Source organism: Panthera pardus, unplaced genomic scaffold, assembly GCF_024362965.1.
Source record: "Panthera pardus isolate Hobbes unplaced genomic scaffold, ASM2436296v1 HiC_scaffold_25, whole genome shotgun sequence".
In the NCBI taxonomy this organism is placed as follows: domain Eukaryota; kingdom Metazoa; phylum Chordata; class Mammalia; order Carnivora; family Felidae; genus Panthera; species Panthera pardus.
Genome location: NW_026526821.1, coordinates 16994314 through 17016185, shown reverse-complemented (window position 1 = coordinate 17016185; position 21872 = coordinate 16994314). Strand labels below are relative to the sequence as shown.

General features: G+C 42.6%; 1 long non-coding RNA gene across 3 annotated transcripts in view; it reads right to left on the bottom strand.

Annotated features, from left to right (window-relative positions):
• The window catches only part of LOC109272426 (uncharacterized), a 135611-nt gene that overhangs the window by 68404 nt on the left and 45335 nt on the right, over positions 1 to 21872 (bottom strand). For 2 of the 3 annotated variants that reach the window (XR_002082458.2, XR_002082460.2), the window contains exon 3: positions 19844 to 19964. The exons of the other annotated variant lie outside the window; for it this stretch is intronic. This is a non-coding gene — a long non-coding RNA (uncharacterized LOC109272426). The remainder of the gene's footprint in view (positions 1 to 19843; positions 19965 to 21872) is intronic. 3 annotated transcript variants of the gene reach the window in all.

Sequence of the window (21872 nt, the reverse complement as noted above, 5' to 3'; positions counted from 1 at the left end):
TCCTTGAGATTCTCTGTTCTCTCCCTCTGCTCCTCTCCCTTGCTCATGCTCACTCTCTTTCTCTCTAAAATAAAAAAATGAAATAAGTTTAGATGGAAAGTGAGATACCCAAAGAAAATATTTACTATACATAATATATACCCCAATTAAAACAGCTTTTTAATTTTTATATGGAAAGAAATAAAAAAAAATGTCAGGAGGTAATCCATCACATTCCAACAACAGTGGTTCTGAGATGCAGGCCACAGGTATACGATCCCTTTATCATTTCTCCTTTATGTACGTCTTTATTTTCCAAACCCTGTAGAGCAGTGCTGTCCAATATGGTAGGAAGTAGTTATTAGCACTTGAAATATGTCATGCAAGATATGACTGAGGGCCTGAATTTTTTATATGATTTTATTAATTGCAATTACCGTTTCCATAACCTCACGTGCCTACTGGCTACTGAATACAGTAGCAGAGCTTTAATGTGAACAAATATCTTTTAATACTTAGAAAAAGAGCACTAGATGACATTTCTAAGTTAATAAATAAAAATTCAGAACAGAAAATCCAAATGCTGCCCCAGCGTCTGGCCCGATTCCAGCCCAATGCTGCATTCTGCATCTGTTTATTATAAGATCTAAATGCCCCATCCAAACTTTCTTGGCAGATGTATCATTTTTTTACACTTTTTAAAAAAACTGAAGGATGACTTCTTCATTTCTTATTCAGTAGTTGAAAGTGAGGCAGAGTCAATGAACTCACACATATTCCAGAAACTGACTTCCTTAGACCTTAACAGAAGGTACTTAAGTGCACAGATGTTTGCTCGTTTTAAAAAGAGGCCTTTGCTGCGTATGAAAAAACATTCTCCCTAATTTTTCGCTCAATTTGTTTTAAGTTGGTAATGAAATCTGTGAATCTGCGCTCCCTTTCTTTGGGAAAAATGGAATTTTGATATCTTTTAAAAATCAGAACGCAAGGGGATAATGGAGAAATCAGTCTCAATGGCACATTTCATGTTCGTTTCAGAGCTGTGATGTAAACATGATGATGCTACGCTTTTGGGGTCTTTGAGATTTTTGCCACAAGCCTAGGAGCTCAGGTGGATTACTGCCTAATGCATGCTTCTTTGGTCGATTTTTGTTAACAAATTGCACGTCTACTCGTTTGAAATAAAATCATGAAGTTGTAACGTCTTTGCACAAAGACTGCTCCATTCTGCTTGCCCTGTAGAGGAAGACTTTGTACTAATCACCCCCATGTTCTCCTGCAGTAAAGAGCTGAAGGAGGGACAGAAAGCCCACATTGATGGTGTTCTTCCCATGAGACAACTAGTCACACACAAAAGAGGTTTGAACAAGTATCTCCTCATAGGAGCCAGAGTAGAGAACAGAGAGAGTGCTGCTTAGCCTATGGTTTCACAAAATAAATAATAATGAAATAAAACACTGCACATTTGTGTCTTACTCACCACCTTAACGTATGGACTTTTGTAGATTTTGCATTCAAAGATGCAGAACAGGCTATAATGAACAACAAAAATGGTCCCCCAAATCTCACCACCCAGAGACAAAAATCATCCACTTTTGGAGAGCATTCTTCCACATCTCTCTCTATTCCAGCAGTCCTCAGTTGGGGAAGTTTTGTCACCAGGGGACATTTGGCAATGTCTGGAGACATATTTGGTTGTCACAACTGGGAGGGAGTGTTCCTGGCATTTAGTGGGTAGAGGCCAGAGATACTGCTAAACATCCTACAATGCACAGGACAGCCCCCCCACCCACCCCACGCAAAGAATTATCCAGCTCAAATGTCAGTAGCACTGAGGCAGAGAAATCCTACTATACAGATATGGATATGTAGCTCTGTGATCAAGTCCTGCCCATTCCCTAGAGGGGGCCTCATTCCATTTTTACCAGAACTCTGTAAGAAGCATTTACAGATTCTATAGCAGGAGAGACTGAGGCTCAGAGAAGTGAAGTGTCTTGCCCAAGGTTGCACAGCAGTTAGTCATAGGGCTGAGTCAGAAATCCAGGCTTGAGGGATTCCAAACCCCGCCTTTCCCATCATCTGCAGATTTCCTCCCTTTTTCACCCCAAGACCCACTTTACAAAAGACATTTGGGGACTCTTGACCACTCTTCCAGAACCAAAGGGAGACAGGGCTTTAGTCTTCATGCACAGCGTTCAAGTGATTCTGTTATTTAAATACTCTCAATAATCTAATTTAGATTTTCATCAATACGATCTGTCAAGAATTAAAAGAATACTTTCAAGTCTCTCACTAATTGCTTTTCTATCAATTTCTGATTGGCATGTCCAACTTCATTTCTGTATATTTTTATAAGCTATATTGCACTCAAGGTTGTTATATCTTGGTTGTGGATGAAACCCCTATCAGTTTGTCAAGTGACCTTCTTAGTCTCATTGAGTAATGTCTACCTTGAATTCCCCTTCCTCTGATAATAGTGTTGTGACCCCTGCCTTCTTTTCATTTTCATTTGTCCAATGTATTTGTGATTATTGTGCCTTAATTATTTAATTTCAGGGATGTGCCTTGAAGTGGCATCTGGCTGGATCTGGGTTGAATTTACCCAACATGAGAGTCATTTTCTTTTAATGGATAGAATTTTTTTGTCAATTCATAACAGATATCTTTGGCCTTAATTCCATTTTTTGTTTTATGTTTTATATGCTTCTCTTTTTCTCATTTTTCCTACCTTCTGCTAATTTGGTAAACAGAATGTTTTTAGTTCTACTGTTGATTATTTTTATATCTTTAAATAACATACTTTGCATCCATCTCTGAAGATACTAATTTCAGAAACTAAAAAAAATAGCAGTTGACTCCCTTTATGAAAGATAAGAAAATACCTTCCTTCATGCATCCTCACTCTCTTTTCACCCCCTCTTCTGGTTTTTAGTGGTATGATCTGAGAGTTTTTGTCTTGATCTTTTCTAGTATAATTGTAGGGTTATTTTGTTATATTTATTTTTTATTTTATTTTTTTAAAGTTTATTTATTTATTTTGAGAGACAGAGAGAGATAGAGACAGAGAGCGCAAGCGGGGGAGGGGTTGAGAGGGAGAGAGAAAAAGAGAATCCTAATCAGGCTCCTGATTATGTCAGTCAGACGCTTACATATATATGCTCGTCAGTCATTTGGGCTCTTCCCATAGTTAGGCTATAGTTGATAACGCTGCTATAAACATCAAGGTGCATGAACCCCCACAAATCTGTATTTTTTTATCCTTTGGGTAAATACCTAGTAGTGCAATTGCTGGATCGCAGGGTACTTCTACTTTTAACTTTTTAAGGAATCTCCATACTGTTTTCCAGAGTGGCTGCACCAGTTTGCATTCCCACCATCAGTGCAAGAGTGCTCCCCTTTCTCTGCATCCTTGCCAACATGTGTGGCTTCTTGTGTTGTTAATTTTAGCCATTCTGAGAGGTACGAGGTGAGATCTCATCGTGGCTTTGTTTTCTATTTCCCTGATGACGAGAGATATTGAGCATCTAATATGTCTGCTGGCCATCTGGTTGTCTTCTTTGGAAAAATGTCTATTCATGTCTTCTGCCCATTTCGTAACTGGATTATTTGTTTTTTGAGTGTTGAGTTTGAGAAGTTCTTACAGATTTTGGATACTAATCTCTTATCAGATATGTCATTTGCAAATATCTTCTTCCATTCTATAGGCTGCCTTTCAGTTTTGTTGATTGTTTCCTTTGCTGTGCAGAAGTTCTTTATCTTGATGAAGTCCCAATAGCTCATGTTTGCTTTTGCTTCCCTTGCCTCTGGAGACATGGCTAGTAAGAAGTTGCTTTGGCTGCAATCAAAGAGGTTGCTGTGTTCTCCTCTAGGATTTTGATCATTTCCTAACTCACATTTTGGTCTTTCATCCATTTTGAATTTATTTTTGTGTACAGTGTATGAAAGTGGTCCAGTTTCATTCTTCTGCATATTGCTGTCTGGTTTTCCCCAAACCATTTGTTGAAGAGACTTTTTTCCATTGGATATTTTTTCCTGCTTTGTCAAAGATTAGTTGACCATATAGTTGTGGGTCCATTTCTGGGTTTTCTGTTCTGTTCCGTTGATATGTGTCTGCTTTTGTGCCAGTACCATACTGTCTTCATAACTACAGCTTTATAATATAGCTTAAAGTCTGGAATTGTGATGCCTTCAGGTTTGCTCTTCTTTTTCAGGATTGCTTTGGCTATTCAGGGTCTTTTGTGATTCCACAGAAATTTTAGGATTGTTTGTTCTAGCTCTGTGAAAAATGCTAGTGGTATTTGGATGGGGATTGCATTAAATGTGTAGATTGCTTTGGGTAGTATAGACATCTTCACAATGTTTGTTCTTCCAATCCATCAGCATTGAATATTTTTCCATTTCTTTGTGTCCTCTTCAATTTCCTTCATAAGTTTTCTATAGTTTTCAGAGTACAGATCTTTCACCTCATTGGTTTGATTTATCCCTAGGTGCTTATGGTTTTTGGTGAAATTGCAAATGGTATCAATTTCTTGATTTCTTTTTCTGCTGCTCCATTATTGGTGTATAGAAATGCAACAGATTTCTGTATGTTGGTTTTATATCCTGTGACTTTGCTGATTCATGTATTAGTTCTAGCAATTTGGGGGTGGAGTCTTTCAGGTTTTCTACATAGAGTAGCATGTCATCTGCAAATAGTGAAAATTTGACTTCTCCCTTTCTGATTTGGATGCCTTTTATTTGTTTTTGTTTTCTGATTGCTGAGGCTAAGACTTCTGGTACTATGTTAAATAGTAAGAGTGGACATCCCTGTCTTGCTCTTGATGGCAGAGGAAAAGCTCTCAGTTTTTCCCCATTGAGGATGATATTAGTCATGGGTTTTCCATATATGGCCTTTGTTGAGATATGTTCCATCTATCCCTACTTTGTTGAAGGTTTTTATCAAGAATGGATGCTGTATTTTGTCAAATGCTTTCTCTGCATCTATTGAAAGGATCATATGGTTCTTATCCTTTCTTTTATCAATGTGTTGTATCACATTCATTGATTTGCAAATATTGAACCAGCCCTGCAGCTGAGGAATACATCCCACTTGATCATGGTGAATAATTCTTTTAATGTACTGTTGGATTTGATTTGCTAGTATCTTGAGAATTTTTGCATCCAGGTTCATCAGGGATATTGGCCTGTAATTCTCCTTTTTAGTGGGGTCTTTGTCTGGTTTTGGAATCAAGGTAATGCTGGCCTAGTAGAAGGAGTTTGGAAGTTTTCCTTCCATTTCTATTTTTTGGAACAGTTTGAAAAGAATAGGTATTAACTCTTCTTTAAATGTCTGTCTGGTAGAATTCCCCTGGGAAGCCATCTGGCCCTGTCTTTAGTTTGTTGGGAGATTTTTGATTGCTGATTCTATTTCTTTGCTGTTTATGGCTCTGTTCAAATTTTCTATTTCTTCCTGTTTCAGTTTTGGTAGTTTGTATGTTTCCAGGAATTTGTCCATTTCTTCCAGATTGCCCAGTTTGTTAACATATAGTTTTTCATAATATTCTTTTATGATTATTTGTATTTCTGTGGTGTTGGTTGTGATCTCTCCTCTTTCATTCATGGTTTTATTTACTTGGGTCCTTTCTCTTTTCTTTCTGGTAAGTCTGGCTAGGGGTTTATCAATTTTATTAATTCTCTTAAAAAAGCAGCTCTTAGTTTCGTTGATCTGTTCTACTGGGTTTGTTTGTTTGTTTGTTTTGTTTCTATATAATTTATTTCTGCTCTAGTCTTTATTATTTCCCTTCCCTTTATTTGCTGTTCCTTTTTTAACTCCTTTAGGTGTAAGGTTAGGTTGCATATTTGAGACTTTTCTTGCTTCTTGAGGTAGACCTGTATTGCAATATACTTCCCTCTTAAAACTGCCTTTGCTGCATCCCAAAGGTTTTGGACTATCGTGTTTTCATTTTCATTTGCTTCCATGTACTTTTTTACTTCTCTAATTTCCTAGTTAACCCATTCATTCTTTAGTAAGATATTCTTTAACCCTCATGTTATTTGTGGTCTTTCCAAATTTTTTCTTGTGGTTGACTTCAAGTTTCATAGCACTGTGGTCTGAAAATATGCATGGAATGATCTTGATCTTTTTGTATTTGTTGTGGGCTAATTTGTGACCCAATATGTGATCTATTCTGGAGAATGTTCCATGTGCCCTCAAAACGAATGTGCATTCTGCTGCTTTAGGATGAAATGTTCTGAATATATTATCTGTTAAGTTCATCTGTCCAGTGTGTCATTCAAAGCCATTGTTTCCTTATTGGTTTTTCTGGTTAGATGATCTGCCCATTGTTGTAAGTGAGCTGTTAAAGTCCCCTGTTATTGTATTATTATCAATGAGTTTCTTTATATTTTTTATTAATTTATTTATATATTTGGATGTTCCAAGTTGGGGGCATAAGTATTTACAATTGTTAGTTCTTCTTTTTTTAAGCTCATTTACTTATTTTAAGACAGAGGGAGACAGCAAGCAGGGGAGGGGCAGAGAGAGAGGGAGAGAGAGAATCACAAGCATACTCCATGCTGTCAGCACAGAGCCAGACACAGGGCTCTATCTGACAAACCATGAGAACATGACCTGAGCCAAAACCAAGAATCAGATGTTTAACCAACTAAGCCACCCAGCTGCCCCTACAATTGTTAGATCTCCTTGATGGACTGACTCCTTAATTATGATATAATGCCCTTCTTCATTTCTTGTTACAGTCAATCTTTGTCTTAAACTCTAGTTTGTATTAAATAAGTATGGCCACTCCAGCTTTCTTTTGATATCCATTAGCATGATAGATGGTTCTTCATCCCCTCACTTTCAATCTGGAGGTGACTTTAGGTCTAAAATTAGTCTCTTGTAGGCAGCATATGGATGGATCTTGTTTTTAAGTTTGTTTGTTTGTTTGTTTTTTTATCCAATTTGATACCCTATGTCTTTTGATTGGGGCATTTAGTCCATTTACATTCAGAGTGATTACTGAAGATACAAATTTAGTACCATTGTGTTACCTGTAGAGTTGCTATTTCCAGTGATATTCTCTGTTCCTTTCTAGTCTTTGTGGTTTGGGGCCTTTTATTTCCTACTCAAACAGTCCCTTTTAATATTTCTTGCAGGCCTGGTTTAGTGGGCACAATCTCCTTTAGTTTCTGCTTGTCTGGGAAACTCTATCTCTCCTTCCATTCTGAATGACAGTCTTGCTAGACAAAGTATTTTTGGATGCATATTTTTCCCATTCAGCAGGTTGAATATATCCTGCCATTCCCTTCTGGCCTGCCATGTTTCTGTGGACAGATCTGCTGTGAACTTGATCTGTCTTCTCTTGTAGGTTAAGCACTTTTTTTTTTCTCTTGCTACTTTCAGGATTCTTGCCATGTCTTTGTATTTTGTGAATTTGACTTCGATATATCTAGATGATGGCCAGGTTTGTTGAATTTAATGGGAGCTCTCTATGCTTCTTGGATTTTTACATCTGTGTCCTTCCCCAGATCAGGGAAGTTTTTAGCTATAATTTGCCCAAATAAACCTTCTGCTCCTTTTTGTCTTTCTTCATCTTCTGGGATACCTATGATACGAATGTTATTACATTTTAAGAATCACTGAGTTCCCTAAGCCTAACTTCATGACCCATTATGTTTCTTTTCCTCTTCTTCTCAGTTTCATTATTTTCCATAATTTTATCTTCTATATCACCAATCATTCCTCTGCTTTGCTCATCCTCATTGTTATGGCATTCATTCAGGTTTGCATCTCTGCTATAGCATTTTTAATTTTGGCCTGACTAGATTTTAGCTCTTTTATCTCTGCAGAAAGGGATTCTCCAGTGTCTTCTATGATTTTTTGTCAAGACCAGGTAGAATCCTTATAATTGTTGTTTTAAATTGTAGTTCAGTCATCTTACTTATATCTGTATTGATTAAATCCCTGGCCATTACTCCTACTTCCTGTTCTTTCTTTTGGGATGAATTCCTCTGTCTTGTCCTTTTGTCCAGGTTAAAAAAAAAAAAAAAGCTAGATCCTAGGTATTTTTTGGTCTGCTTGTTAAAAGAAGCTAGATCCAAAAAATAAAAGCATTATATATAATATATATAATAACTAATAATCATATAATAATAATTAATATATAATATATAAATATTTAAATTTGGGGGGGTGCCTGAGTGACTCAGTCAATTAAGCATCTGACTTCAGCTCAGGTCATGATCTCATGGTTTGTGGGTTCAAGCCCCATGTCGGCCTCTGTGCTGACAGCTTGGAGTCTGGAGCCTGCTTTGGATTCTGTGTCTCCCTCACTCTCTGCCCCTCCCCCACTGGCGGTCTGTCTGTCTGTCTGTCTCTCTCTCTGTCTCTCTCTCAAAAATAAACATTAAAATTTTTTTAAAAATACTTAGAAGGTTGGAGGAATGTCTCTACAGACCTGAAAATCAGACCTCTGAGGAGCCGGCACTGCTAGGCCGTGCTGGTATCTCAAGGGACCGCTTGAGGCTGGAACCAGACCTTATATTTCCTATGCTCTAAGCCAAGCATTTAACATCCCCCTGCCAAGATCTGGAACCATGACAGGTCCTATGCAGAGATACTTCTGGGTCATGGTTCCCAACTTTGGCTGCACACTGAAATCACTTGAGAAATATTAAAAACACTGATGCATAGATCCTATGCATTGAAATTCTGAGTTAACTGGTCTGGGGTACTGCCAAGAATTGAGTTTTAAAAGCTCCCCAGGTGATTCTAATGTGTAGCCAAAGTTGAGGACCACTGACCTAGAATTATCTGTGCATAGGACCTGTTACCACCTCTGACAATAAGGATTATTGTCAGACAATAAGATTAGTGTTCACAGCCCTGGTTTTATGACATCATTGTAATCACGTGGGGAAACTTTTTGAAACTGGTGATGTCCCACTTTCCCCCAGAGGTCCTGATTTAATTCATTTGAGTTGAGTTCCACATTTGGAATTTTTAAATCCCAGGAAATTCTAATGTGCAGTCAGGGTTTAGGTAGAGGAAAGACCCATAATGTTTCTTTCCCCAGTTTTGATGACTGGATAAGACATCATAAAGAGGCAAAAATGTCTAACATCATGTCAGCTTCAAGAATGCTAGGTTGGTGGGAGAAGTCTAACAATTAGATGATTTAATAGGGAGCCTCTTCACCATGAGATGTTGGAAATGGGGATAAACTCTCTCTCCTCCCCCGCCTCTCTCTCTCTCTCTCTCTCTCTCTCTCTCTCTCTCTCTCACACACACACACACACACACACACACACACACACACGGTGGAGAGGACAGCATTAGGAGAAAATTATGAATGTAGGATTAAAAGGTAAGTTTTAACCTCCTTTAATATAATTGCATATTTGCTTTGGGCCACATTACCCTAGGTCAGTAGTTCCTAGCAAAGCATCATTAGCATTACCTGCTATCTTGCCTGAAATGACAATTCTTGGGCCCCACCCCAGACCTACTGAGTCAGAAACTCTGGTGGTAGGGTCCGGCCATCTGTGTTTTAACAAATCTTCTAGATGATTATCATACTCAAATTTGAGAACCATTTTCCATAGCTGTGATATCTGGAAAAGTCACACCAGAAAAAAACAAAATGCTAAAAGGCCTGTGTCCTCCTCTGCCCCAGGAACCCCTTCAGTAGACAACTACAGACAGTAGCCTACCCTCCTTCTGGTAGACCAAGTACATCACCATAGCAACATGGATGCTCCTGGTGGGTCTCAGACATTCACCACAAGAACATCTTTTCTTAGAAGAATTCGTACATAAAATCAAACTCCTGTGCCCTTTGTCGCTTTGCCTGTCTGTGACAACTAGTCCCAGCTCTTTGCCTTTTCCTTTGGCACGCTGAGAACTTATTTTTGTCTAATCCCACTTTGTCCTCTCAAATCAGTGCAGAGTCCTCCCAGATTTTGACAACAGATCAGCTGATGGTCCTAGCTTTTGCCTACTGTTGTGAATTTTGTTCCTTTAGCAATGCTTTCAGCAATGCCTCTGTCACATTTGGATTTTGGAGGGCTACATCAAATGCTTGACACTAATTGAACTCATAATAAAGAAAAGCCCCTGATTTACTTTCCATGAGTAATTCTAAGCCACATCCTCTCCATGCATTTCAGCTGTTGGTATTTTGGATCCAGGTATATAATCTCATAACATCTCATGAGATTTTAGTATGTCATTGTTTCTTGATTCAATTTTGCCCAGATAGCAGACTTTGTTCATGTTGTAGTGACCAACTGTCCTGGTTTGCTTGGGACTGAGGAGTTTCCCAGGAACAGAACTTTCAGGAATAAACCCAGGAAAACTCCCTGGGAGCAGCTTTCAACCAGTAAAAGTAGGATCTGGTGGATAAACCAGCAAACTTGCCTCTTGGGGGGTATGATAGGCAGCCTCCAAGATGGTCCCCAATTACACCACCACTTAATATTCAGGCCCTTGTGAGATCTCCACCCTTTAAAGGTGGGCTAGACCTAGTGACCTGATTCCAATACAGTAAAAGTGATGGGATATCATTTCTGAGATTAAGTTACAAAAAGACTGAGACCTCTAACTTGCTGGCTTCCTCTCTGATTTTCTCCCTTGCTGTCTCTAAGAAAAGACAATTGCCATGTTGAAGGATACCCTACAAATGGGTCCACATGGCAAGGAACTTATGTCTCTAGACAATTGTTAGGAATTGAAATGTGTCTCCCCAAAAGATATATTGAAGTCTTAATCCCCAGTACCTCATAATGTGATCTTATTTAGAAATAAGGTCATTGTAGATGTGATTAGTTAGATGAGGTCATACTGGAGTAGGGTGGGTTCTTAATCCAATAGGACTGGTGTCCTTATAAGAAGAGAAGGGACACAAAAACACAGACACACAAGTGGAGAAAGTCATGTGAAGGCAGAGGCAGATTTCAGCTTCAAGCCAAGAAATACCAAGGATTGCCAGCCATCACCAGAAGCATTACACGGCTACCATGAATATTTTTAACCTTCCTTGTGTCCTTTGCACAAGTTATCCCTCTCATTATGTGTCCTCTCCATCATCATCATCATCATCATCATCATCATCATCATCATCATTCTTGTTAATTCTTCTGTTTGCCATGGGTGACCAACCATCCAGGTTTGCCCAGGCATGAGGGGTTCCCTGAGACACAAAACTTTCAGTGTTAAAACCAGGATGACCCTGGGGTACCTGGGTGGCTCAGTCAGTTGAGTGTCTGACTTCGGCTCAGGTCATGATCTCACCATTCACGAGTTCGAGCCCTGCATCAGGCTCTGTGCTGACAGCTTGGGAGCCTGGAGCCTGCTTCAGATTCTGTGTCTCCTTCTCTCTCTGCCCCTCCCCTACTTGCACTCTGTCTCTCTCTCTCTCTCAAAACTAAACATAAAAAAAGAAAACCCAGGATGATCCCACGCAAACTGGGATGCATTGGTCACCCCAGCTGAGCTGCCATTTTTTCCACAACAGCTACTTAGAATCCAAAGACAACAGCCAAACATTTGCCTGAGGAAGGCTCTTGCCTGTTCCATTCCTGCAGTTTCTCTGTACTTTCTACCTCAATTAGCTAGTCACTGAAAGCTACTGTTAATTAACAATATATTGTAGACCAGAACTAATTGCAATCAATATTTTATTAATTTTCAAACAAAAGGTTGCCTTCAATTAACCAAGTGTGAAAAAGTTGATTACGGTGATTTGCACACATGCCCATAGTCACCATCACCAATTAGCATGCTGATGCCCCAAAAGGACTCATTAGTGCATGCAATGATGACATATTAACAAAAATAAACAGCTATGGTGCTGTGGCATCGTTTTTTTCTAAATTCCACCAAGGACAGGGAGGGAAACATAGTACTATTTATGCACGATTGTAAAAGCAGTCTTTACATATAGTGACATGAATCACAAACCACATTTTCAAAGTGTTTGCCAACTATGCGATCTCCTATAGGAGAAATCCCTTACCTGGAGATGCTACCATGTTTTGCATGCAGTCGGCACACCATAAATGTTTGTTAACTAAAGTTGTTGAACATTAGAGATACAAAGTTTCTAGAACTAATTCTCCATGATTGTGAGGCTCAGAAAAATGAAGTGATTTTGCCAGGGTAGCACAGCTATGAAGTAGAACTAGGACCAGGGCCTTATTCTACAAAAGGGGTTGTCGACCTCAGCACTGCTGACATTTTGGGTTGGATAATTCTTTTGGGGGGGGGGGTTGTTGCATCCTTGCCCTCACCCACTAGATGTCAATAGCAGCCCTTCACCCAATCACAACAACAAGATTATCTCCAGACATTGCCCAATGTCCCCTGGTTGGGGTGAGGGTAGAGGCAGAAGGGGAGCAGAGTTGCCCTCAGTTGAGGACCACTGTAAATGTGGACCCATGGTTCTCAAAATGTGATCCCTAACGAGCAGCAGCAGCAGCATCACTGGAAGCTTGTTAAAAATTCAAATGTTGGAAGGCCCCACTCTAGACCCATTGAATCAGAAACTCTGGGAGTGGGTCCCAGGAATAAGGCCTCCAGGTGGATCTGATGCTCCTTCAAGTTTGACATAGCGGTGTCAGTTATATCTTACCTACATAAAGTGAAAGTTTTGTCCCTATTTCATAGACAAGGAAACTGAGGCTGAAGAGTCCTCATGCCTTCCCCAAGTTCTGATTTAGTCCTGACTTAGTAACAGGATGAACTTCACTCAGTATGATACCAGGGACTGCTGTTTCTGTTCTAACACATCTCCTTGAAGACAGGCAGCAGGGGATGAGGGAAGGCTGGCTTGGGGCATGGTCATGTCTCTTTCAGACCACGAATACCACAAAGGCCAGGCCACCAGCCCCAGGACCCTTTGTAGTCGCTGTGGCCTTTGGAGTCTGAGGTAATGAAGACAAGCATCAGTGCCTGGAGGAGCTTATTAAACCTGATGATAAACTAAATATACTGAGGTCAAACTGAGCACCTTTGGAGCAAAGGCACTGGTATCTCCAGACCCTCTCCCACATGAGCATTCTGAACAAACCTTTATCGAAAAAATATTTCACCAACCCAGCTCACCAACTGTCTTTGGTGGGAGCCTTTGCCACCACTCCCATGGCTACTACAAAAGCAGACATTTCATATACTATGACCTCACTCCCCTGGCCACAGCTGGGTTCTTGACCTAAGGTGAACCCTTCCCTGGGATTTTGGACTTGGAACTAACAGAATTGAACTTATCCCTCCCTGGTGGTTGAAACTGTGAGCTCTCAGGCTCCATGTTGTTCTACTACTACAACTATTACCAGCACATGAGTGTCTTTCACTTACAACCAAAGAGACCTGACTCAAATAAGCAAGACTTAAATACAAAAGAGTAAGTCCCTTTCATGACTAACCCAAGGAGAGGGTAATATTTTTCATGACATTCAGGAGACAAGGGGGAAATGTACTACTGTAGCCCTTACCTGTGACTCAAGGTTTTTTCTGGAAAGTTCTCTCCCATCTTCTCCATGTCCGGTGGCCTCTGAAGATGGTTCCAATCTTCCCTGAAAAACCAGAGCCATGCCAGACCCCTTGGCCCTGAAAGTCATCCTTGGATCTCCCCATCATGCCCAGCAATGATAGCTCAGACTGATAGCAAACTTCCACATGGGAAGGAGGAAAGGAAAATATGAGTCAAAGGGACTACAAGTTACAAATGGATGGAGGCTGGTTCAATAGATGAGTAGATGCAGGAGTGATGGGGAAATCAGAGGCAAAATATTTACTGGAATAGCTATGAATCCAGACCTACCAGTTTCAATGAGGAGCCCAAATTCACTACCCCCCCCCCCCACACACACCCAATATGCATCTTTGTATACCAATGGCAAAAACTATCTGTGGCAAAGACATGGCATCAATGCTTTGGGCTAGATGGGGGGATGAAGGGAGGGATGATAGATGGTGGAGGAATGAGGGATGCTGAATGGATGATGGAGGGATGGATGAATGGATGGATGGACGGACGGACAGACAAATGCTGAATGAGAGCATGGTAGAACTCTAGAGGCAGAATGAGGAACACCCGGCTGAGGTGAGGCCAGTAGGCTGGTAGATCTCCTAGGTTGAATGGAACACGTAGCTATGAATGGTATAGACAGAATACTGACCAGGGAGACAAAGGCTCCCTGACCTGCCATGTGACTCTGAGCCACTCCCTACACCTCACCAAGCCTCATTTCTCTGTGTACACAAATGTAGGGCTGTCCTAGCTCTCCCTCTCTCTGGTCCCTTCTATCTCCCAGATCCAAGGAATCTTCATGAGATTGTGGTGTCCCCAAACCGTTAAAGCAGAGCCATGTTCCAGGCCCTCTGCAAAGCAGGTCTCACTGCCCATCTGCCAGTCCTGTTTACAGAGCGACACCGGGATGGGTGGGCAGTTGGGAGGTCTCCAACTTCTCTGAGAACATCTCTACAGATGCTTCTGAAAAGGGTGAGACGTGGGCCTTGCGATAAGTGAGAAGTCTGGAGTGCTGCCACTCGGTCCTGCCTGTCCCCACGCTCCCCAGACAGGCACCATCCATCCCCTGAATGCAAAGCACTGATAACTCCCCATGGGGGTTCTGGGTCCTTCCAGGAGATGAGGGCACCCTGTGCTTGCCCAGGTGTCGATGGATACATTCCTGGAAGCATTGGAACACTGGTGGTGATGGAAATGGTACAATTCTACAGCCTCTGGGGTAGCACCCTTTTGTCCCGATTCAGTGCACTTCCTGCTTCTTACCGCCCGGGGCACTGTCAAGTCTCTTTTACAAAGAGGTTCCTCAGTCCCTAAGTAATCGGCTGACACAAACGTAAACTGGTGAAGTGCTCTCAATTCTACATTCTCTTGTAAACCCAGCCAGGGCATCTTGATGCATATCATTAACAAATAATTTCCTTTTATCACCAGTCACTATCTCCTAGGTGCTGTGCCAGGATAGTGACTATGCAGGAGGTAGTCCTTCCCCAGTATTAGCCTGAGGGGTAAACTGAGGCTTAGAGAGGCTGCTAACCTGTCCAGGCTATATCATGAGCCAGTGGCAGGCCTGAGATGAGAATTTTGGTCCATAGGCAGAGCCTGTGTCCTAACCACTGGGAAGCACTGCTTCCCAGATCTTAGCACCAAAGACTCTCTGGCTGCAGCCTCACTACAGCCTTTGCAGCTCCTGGTCCTGCCATACCTCTGCTCACACCGTTTTGCCTCCCCTCAATGCTCCAGGCTCCACTCATGGGTCCCCTCCTCCATGAAGACTTTCTAACCCTTCCGAGCCACCAAGGTAAAATGAGCCCATCTCTCCTTCATTCCCCCGGTGACTCTGCAGGTATATCTGTCACAAGAAACATTTCCACCATATGTGGAAAATGTCCATCTCAGCCTTCTGGCTTCTAGGCTTCTGGGAAATGCAGTCCTTGCCTTAGCCATCTCTGTTTGCCCAGGGCCTAGCTCAGCACTAGGCACATGGAAGCTCTCAGTAAATATTGAATGAAGAAACAAATGGACCAAAAGCTCATCAGAAACCCAATTTCAAGCTACTCAGGAGAACAAGTTCACAGGGCAGGGATGCCTGGCACACGCATGTGTTTGCTCATAAAAACTTACTTCATGGTGAAAGAGAATGAATGATTGAACGATGAGCACAGCTGAGCATTTACACACTTCTAGTGAATGTCTTCCCAGGCATCCAGATATATCACAGGACTTAGAAAAAGAAACATCAGGGGGCTCCTGGGTGGCTCGGTCAGTCAAGTGTCCCACCTCGGCTCAAGTCATGATCTTGTGCTTTGTGAGTTCAACCCCCGCATCGGGCTCTGTGCTGACAGCTCAGAGCCTGGAGCCTGCTTTGGATTCTGTGTCTCCCTCTCTCTCTGTCCCTCCTCTGTGTGCGCTCTCTCTCTCTCTCTCTCTAAGCTTTTTAAACAATTAAAAAAACAAATGGAAACATTCAGGTACTTTTTAGTAAACTGACCATTAACTCTAAGGTCCCTATTACAGGCTGAATGTCTGTACCCCCCCACCCCTAAATTCCTATGTTGAAATTCTAATTCCAATGTGATGGCATTTGGAGCTGGGGCCTTTGGGAGGTGGCTTGCTCATGAGAGTGGAGCTTCCATAAATGGAATGAGTGTCCTTATAAGAAGAGGGCAGATTGCTAGCTGGCTCTTCCTCCACCACACAGGGGCACAAAGAACAGTCAGCAGTCTGCAACGCAGAAGAGGCCCTCGCCAGAGCCTAGCCCTGCCGGCATCCTGAGCCCCGTCTTCTCAGCCTCCAGAACTGTGAGAAATCAATGTCTGTTGTTTATGAGCCACTCAGCCTATGGTACTTCATTATAGCAGCCCACATTGACTGAACAGTCTCAGAGTAACTTTTTAAACCCTAAACCATCCTTCTGAGACAAGAGACCTTCAAAACGCAATAATAAGCCTCAATTCAAAACCTTGACAATAGAAGGATATCAGTCACTCCACATTGCAAACAGGCTTGGCCTAATTCTGGAGGGCTAATGAAATCCTCAAAATAAAATCGTGCTCTATGAAGTCTTTTTAGAGTTGAGTTCCCCCAGAAGGGGACCCTGAGACAAGGGTTCGGGTGCAAGTGTTTTATTTGGGAGATGACCCCAGGAGGCACCAGCAGGGGAGAGGGGAGGAAAGACAGAGAAGGGATGGAACTAATAGCATGTTATCCACCCAGTTACCACCGTGGGTGACTACAACTTGATCCTACAGGGACTCTGGGAGACAGTACTGACTCACCTATGAATTGACCCACTGAAGGACAAAGGGATCTGGGTAGTTATTCTCCAATTCCAGGGGCATTAACTCTCCAGTAATTGCAGCCTGCCCACGCACCAGGGCTAAGGGATGTCCTTGAGCAGAGAGTGGCCAGTGCCTCAAGTAGGATACCCTCAGCATATTTGGGAATGCTGAGGGCCAAATAAGGGTATGAGTCATCACCAGTGTCTGCTACAAAGCCCAAGGGAAGAACTGACTGTAACAACAGCATTGGTCTCCAACTAACAAACTAGTAGCTATCAGAACCTGATGTAAACTAAGCCAGAAAGTGGGGCCCTGAGACAAAAGAAAGCTGTGGGAAGAGAAGAAGCTAGAACCTTCCATCTGCCTCCTCTCCTCCTCTCTTTTCTTTGGAGCATATATGTCTGCCTTTCGTCTGCTCTCCCTCTCCAACCTGGAATCTATTTTCTTCTTAGTCTGAGTCTTTCTTCCTCTTCCCCCTCAATATCTTCCACCCACCCCTCCTGTCCCTACTTTTCCCATCTCTTAAGAGCCCATAACACGAAAGCAAAGTATCTTGCTTAATATTTGTTTACTTGGGAACAGTGAGTTTTATGTACACTGTTCTTAATTAAAATCTCAGCAAGTTTCTATTTGTGGATGGAGAGGCATTCTGCCCAAGAAGGGGGGGCTTTAAAATCTTGGCATCTTCTTACTGATGCACCCCCAGCACTTGGAATGAACACTTGGGATTTAGTCTTTCATTTGGGGCCCATGAAGCTATTCATGTTCTCAGCAACACCAATTATTGGCAATTGCACTGTGTGAAGGAAGTGAATTTCCTCCCAGACATGCTGTAGTGGTGTTTCTCACTGCTTCATCTGTGTGGGTGGCCCGTTAGATAAATGCTCATCCAAAGTGTCATGCAGGGTATCTACGGTGAAGCACTTGGTCTCCACCCAAACCATAGTCTGGAGTAACTGCTCTGCCCTGTGCTTTTTGGGAGTCCCTTCTAAATGACTGCATCAAGAAAGAAAGTTTCCCATTGTCTTCCAGACCCTCCTCTTCCCTTCCAATTCATTCTCTACATGCATTTCCTCAAGATCACTCAAGTGTCACCTCCTCCAAGAAGGCTTCCCTGGCTTCCTCAAGCTGGCAGGCATCCAGACCTCTGTGTTCCCTGAATTTGGGACCACTTGCTTGTGTGGCATGCCTCAGATGGTGCTGTCTGCTCAGCAGGCTGTGGACCCATAGAGGACAGAGTCCCCATACTGGTCAACTAGTTTCACTGGGGGTTCAGCAGGGAGTACAAGTTTGGTAAATGTTAAATGGATGGATGGATGCCAGGACTTATTAGAGCTTGAGACCAACTTGTAGGAACTGAACTCTTGGGCTGACAGCCAGTGAGAAATATAAGGAACCCAGAGATCAGGAAGCCCAGTGTTTTCCACTCTGAGGGGAGGGATGGGTAAGAGGGGCCAGAGGACTAAACTTCTCCCATATGGAACCAGGATGCTCCACTCCTGTTGATTTCACATATTGGGGTTCTGGAAATAGAGTTTCACTTCTCTAAAAAGTCAGAAAACCATTGCGGTGCCTGGGTGGCTCAGTCGCTTGGGCATCTGACTTCGGCTCGGGTCATGATCTCGTGGTCCGTGAGTTCGAGCCCCGTGTCAGGCTCTGTGCTGACAGCTCAGAGCCTGGAGGCTGCTTCAGATTCTGTGTCTCCCTCTCTCTGACCCTCCCCTGTTCATGCTCTGTCTTTCTCTGTCTCAAAAATAAATAAACATTTTTTTTTTTAAGTCAGAAAACCATTATTCTACAGTTCCAGCTGCTGCATTTTTTAGAAGGGACATGACTTATTCCCCAGGGAGGCTGGTCTGGGACCTAAATTTACTGACTCCTGGTCCAGTGCTCACTCAGCTCAATACCACAGCCAAGTCCACCCACAGACATGGGTCTGCTTCCAAATGGGGGTCTTGCACCTGGAGGCCCAGACACAAGGGACATCTCCCCATCCCTGAGAGAGGGGTCTGGAATGAAGGCATGGGGGACAGGCAGCAGTGGAGGTGCAGGGCAGCAGGGCTGATACACTTGACCCACAGTGGGTGCAGGAATTCAACCTCCAGGTGTGGGAGGCCAGAGGGGATGGGATAGGGACCCCGGATCAAGGTGGAGCTCAGGAGCCTAGACCAGGTGGGGTGACCCAACACCAAGACAAGGTCCCTCCCCCAGCCTAGGCTGGCAGATCAGGGGTGGCCACAGCTCTGAAGGATAGAGGTCAGGGGCAGCCTGGAACACGCAGTGGAAAGGGAAAGTCCCCGCTGGACCCAGGTTCCACCCTCCCCAAACCCTGCCATGTAGGAAAGAGCAGAGACTCCAGCAGCCTCTGGGAGTCTGGGGAGGTGGCAGGGGCAGGGGGTCCCAGTAGCTCTGAAGCCCTCTAGCAACAGCCAAGGAGCAGAGAACCGGCGGCGCCACCTCCTGGAGCCTTCGGGGAGTGCAGTTCACGCCCAGCCAGCCTCAGGCCCCCCGCCCCCCCCCCCCCCCCCCCCCCGCAATAGGAGTTGCAGGTGTGAGGAGATGCCGTGCCCAGAAGAGCAGATCAGCCGTTTATTGTTCCTTTTTCTACATGTTATTATGGAAAACTTTAAACATACCCAAAAGTAGCGAGAACTGTAGTCACAAACTCCCAGATACCCATCACTCTGCTTCGCCAGTTAGTGCATGGCTGATCTGGCTTCCTCTTTACCCTTCCCTCCTGCTTACCCCTTCCAAATTATTTCCCAGCAAATTCCAGGCAACATATAATTTCACCCCTAAATGTGTTCTTATGTCTCTCTAAAATAAGTACTTTTACAAGGTAACCACAATACCACTGTCTCACCAAAAAAATCATATTAAGTCCTTGATATCCTCAAATATCCAAACAATATCTTGACAACTGGGTAAGTGTCTCATGAATTCATAAATGCTTTTCTACAGTTTATTCACCAGAATCCTAATAAAGTCTACATGTTGCAACTACATGTTGCAATGTCTTTTGAGTCTTTTTTTTTTTTTTCAAACAATAGCAATTTATTATTTATTTTTGCTTACCAATCTTTGGGTTTTGACTGGGCGGTTCTTCTGCCCCACATGGTGGTGGTTCCAACACCTCCCTGCATTCAGCTGAGGTGCCTGGGTTCTCTTTCTTTGGGCCTCTCCATATGGCTTCTCTCTTCAGCAGCGAAAAGAGTGGGAGGTTTTTTTTAATCTATAGGTTTCTCCTCCATTTGGGTTTTTTTGTGTGTGTTTGGGGGGAGGAATGGTTGTGGGGGGGATGGTTTTTGGTTTGTTTCACTTGAAATTCATTTGTTGAAAGAACCTGGTCACATTTCCCACACTTGGGATTTTGTTGGTTTCACCCCTATGGTAACATTTAACATGTTCCTCAGACTTCTAAGTTGTACATTCTGTCAGTGGGAGTTGAATCCAAAGGTTTATTCAGATTCTGTCTTCATCTCTTGTTATGTCTGCTATCAGGAGGCAGGTGGTGCCAACTGACCTCTCTACTGATGTCAGCAACCACCCATGGTCATTACCTAGATCCGTTATTTCCTTGGGTACTGCAGAACTCTGATATTCTAATTCCATCATTCACTGTTTACTTTTATTATTTTGTTTAATGTGTATCTATTTTTGAGAGACAGAGGCAGAGAGTGAGTGGGGGAGAGGCAGAGAGAGAGAGGGAGACACAGAATCTGAAACAGGCTCGCTCTTGAGCTGTCAGCACAAAGCCCGAAGTGGGGCTGGAACTCAGGAACGGTGAGATCATGACCTAGGCCGAAGTCAGACACTTAACCGACTGAGCCACCCAGGCGCCCCCTCACTGTCTACTTTTAAATCCAAAAGTCATTATTGATTCAGAATTACTTCCCACAACAGAACAGGCCCCTTGAGAGAAAATCTACTTCTGGACCCTGGGACAAGTCTTTGCCCTTTTCTAGAACTGTGCTGTCCAATGAGGCAGCCACTACCCACATGTGGCTACTGGACATTGAAAGGTGAACGAGCCAAATTTGAGATGTGCCATATGTGTAGAATATATTTCAAGTTTCAAAGACTTGGTATGAAAAACTAATCTTAAATATCTCATTCATAATTTTTATATGATTTGCATGTTGAAATAATATTTTGAATCGATTAAGTAGAATGAAACACATTATTAAAAACTCAATTTTACCTGTTCCCTTTTACTTTTTCAATGAGGCAACTAGAAAATTTTAAATTGTATATGCAGCTCACATTTATGGCTCACATTCTATTTCTGTTGACAGCACTGGTCTAGGATCTAGTTGTCTCAGTGAATTTGTTAACTCTTCCTTGAGCTCTTCCTGTGTGTCAGGCACTGTTCAGAAAATGCAGTAGCGAACAAAACAGACAAAGCCCCTGCTCTCATGGGGCTTGGATTCCAGAAAAGACATACAATTAGCAAATCTCAAGTACACTGGTGGTGAAAAAGGGTTGGGGACAGGGAGAGGTTAAGGAGGAGCCCTTGGATAAGGAGACCTTTGATCAGGAAGTTTTAAAGTTGATTTATTTTAAGAGAGAGAGCGAGCAGGGGAGGGACAGAGAGAGAGAAGGAGAGAATCCCAAGCAGGCTCCACGCTGCCAGCACAGAGCCCAATGCAGGGCTCCAACCCATGAACCACAAGACCACGACCTGAGCCAAAACCAAGAGTCAGACACCCAACTGAATGAACCACCCAGGTGCCCCCTATCTTTCCTTTTTTTAAGATGAGATACAATTTACACATGGTAAAATTCACTTTTTTGAAGTACACATTTCAGTGAATTTTGACAAATACATGGAATCATGAAACCATGACCAAAATCAAGATATAGAATATTTCCATCATCCAAAAACAATCCTCTTGCCACTTTCGAGTTAACCTCTCCTCTACCCTCCAGCTCTTAACAACTACTTATCTGTTTTCTGTCCCTATAGTTTTGTCTTTTCCAGAATGCCATGTAAATGGAAACATGTTAGTCTGGCTTCTTTCACTTAATACAAGGCTTTTAAAAGTTGCCTAGTTATTGCATTTATCAGTAGTTTGTTCCTTTTTTATTGTTGAGTAGTATTCCA